The sequence below is a fragment of the Bombus bifarius genome, unplaced genomic scaffold, assembly GCF_011952205.1.
Source record: "Bombus bifarius isolate JDL3187 unplaced genomic scaffold, Bbif_JDL3187 scf7180000010259_frag, whole genome shotgun sequence".
Taxonomy (NCBI): Eukaryota; Metazoa; Arthropoda; class Insecta; order Hymenoptera; family Apidae; genus Bombus; species Bombus bifarius.
In genome coordinates this window covers 2,501-5,000 of record NW_022885581.1, presented here as the reverse complement: position 1 = coordinate 5,000, position 2,500 = coordinate 2,501, and the positions used below count along the sequence as shown (strand labels likewise).

The 2,500-nt window shown below is 55.0% G+C and overlaps 1 non-coding gene across 1 annotated transcript in view; it reads left to right on the top strand.

Moving 5' to 3' along the window:
- Positions 1 to 2,500, top strand: part of LOC117216257 — an 8,769-nt gene that overhangs the window by 3,961 nt on the left and 2,308 nt on the right. The window contains exon 1 of the ribosomal RNA XR_004489336.1: positions 1 to 2,500. This exon is cut by the window's left edge and continues 3,961 nt beyond it; it is cut by the window's right edge and continues 2,308 nt beyond it. This is a non-coding gene — a ribosomal RNA (large subunit ribosomal RNA).

The window sequence follows — 2,500 nt, the reverse complement described above, 5'->3', positions numbered from 1 at the left end:
GGCAACTATATTCCACGACCACGCCTTAACGTCGGACAGGCAGTACGGCTTTCGCCCCGGAAGATCTACAGTGGACGCGATCACAAAATTCCGCGAGATAGTCGAGCGAATGTGTGAGGAAAAGTACGTACTCGCAATCGCGCTCGACATATCAGGAGCATTCGATAACGTGTGGTGGCCCAACGTGATGCACGAGTTGAAGAGAAGAGACTGCCCCGCCAATCTATATCGACTGACGAGAAGCTACTTTTCGGACAGAGCCGTGCGAATCGCGGGGAAAAATGACATGGTCAGCAAGCCCGTTACGAAGGGTTGCCCGCAGGGGTCGGTACTGGGTCCAAGCTTTTGGAACCTAATATTCGACGACCTGCTAGCCGAACTCACGACAAGCGCGACAGAGTGCGAACCGATCGCGTACGCGGATGACATAGTGATCCTGGTCGCAGGAAACGCGAGAACCGAACTGCAAGAGAAGGGACGAAATATAGTCACACGCGTTGCTACCTGGTGCGCCAGGAAGAAACTCACGCTGTCGGCGGAGAAAACAGAAATGATGCTCGTCAAGGGCAAGCTGGATGCGGAGAAACCACCGATCATCAAGATCGATGGCAGAAGCATGAAAATGAAACAGGCGATCAAATACCTGGAAGTGTACCTAGAAAGCGGCCTGAAAATAAACAGGCATGTACACGAGACGACAAAAAAGTGCCAGAAACTATTCAACAGCCTTGCGAGAGTGGCCAAGGCAAAGTGGGGACTCGGACACGCGGCCATGCGTACCCTGTACAAAGGGCTGTACGAACCGATAACCACATACGCCGCAGCCGGCTGGAGCGACCTGCTGAAAGGTAAAGCAAAGAGCAGACTCATAAGATCGCAGAGGATGGCACTCCTCCGAGTGACAAAGGCATACAGGACAACGTCAACAGAGGCCCTCCAAGTCATCGCCGGAGCCATCCCGATCGAACTCCTCATCGAAGCCCGAGTAAGGAAATACCGATGGGGAAAAGGCCAAGACGACGCGACAAGCAAAAAGGAAATCGCCAGGCAAACAATAGAGAAGTGGCAGGAACGCTGGCAGACCACGAGCAACGGGAGAACGACCTATGCGTACTTCGACAGCATTAAGGACAGGCTTGAGAATCGCTGGGTAAGACCCGACCACTATATGACACAGTTCATCAGCGGTCATGGGGACTTTAACAGCAAACTCAAGACGTTCGGCTTGAGCGAAGGGGACACGTGCGACTGCGGCAATGAGGAAACCCCCCACCACATCCTCGAGGAATGTCCTCTCTTCGAAGAAGACCGTCAAACACTGCGGAACGCGATACGCGATCTAAAGTTAGACTGGCCAGAAGAAAAGTGGGAGTTTATAACGAAGGACGTATACCCCCACTTCCTCCAGTTCACAAGGAGCGTCCTGCGGACAAAGGAGGAGAAGAGAAGGAGAATTCTGAGGGAGGCAGAGGGACCCTCGCCACATGGACGATACTCAGGGACAGGAGCAACACACAGAGTACAAAGCTGGCACGGAGACCGACCGAACAGCGCAGAGGGGAAGAAGAAGAAGAGGAGGAAGAAGAAGAACCCGCGACGCTGAGAGGCACGGAGACCAACGACATCGGACTCTAAACAGGGAAACGAAATATAAACGAACATAAAAGAGCAAGAAACAGCACAAAAGCAAAAGAACACGAAAAAAGGAAAAGGCAAGGAAGATCTAGGAAAGACCCCCTGCGACCGTCGGTGCAGGCGGTACTCATGCAAATGAGTACTGTGACGGTGCAGGGAATAATCGGCTGGAAAGCCAACCTGCTGGGACCGAGCAACACGCTGGCAGCTCCGCCTCCTCGTGGCCCCCGCTGGTAACGGCGCGGCGCGGTGCGCGCATCTCGCCGCGCCGGCTAAGCGAGCTGCCGCCCGAAAGGGTAGGTTCAACTTGTCCGAAGACCCGAAAGGAGAGGGCAGGGTTTTTCCAAGCCGCGCGCCGACCACCCACGCGCCGTTCCCCGGGCAGTGGCCGTCAGGAAGTGGATAATAAATACCGATCATCTATAGAGCGAAGCCAGTATGAGTTTTACACTCCAGGAATGGCGCGGTCGGCCCCAAGCCGAGCCCTTATACGCTCAAACTAATTGTCCCTATCTACTCTCCGCAGGGAGGATTCGCTTTTGCGAGTCTATGGGGGCTGGCAAACCCACGGTCCCGCAGCCAGGGAGGACCGTCGGGACAAGCGTCCCGCTTACGTGAGTCCTCTATGTACACCGCAAGGAAGGTTGCTGTGGTGTAAGACAAAGTCTTCCCCACGGAGCCTTGGGTAGTAGCGCACCCACGATCCTGAAGCCAAGGGTGAGACCGTCGGGAAAGCCGCCGAGGTACACTTCCTCAACTCCCGCTTACGTGAGTCTCATCTGGGTCTGACTGCACGGTGTGCAGGTAAATCGTGCAGCAGAGACGTGGCGGTACATCCACACGCGCGGTCCCACTGTTGACAATG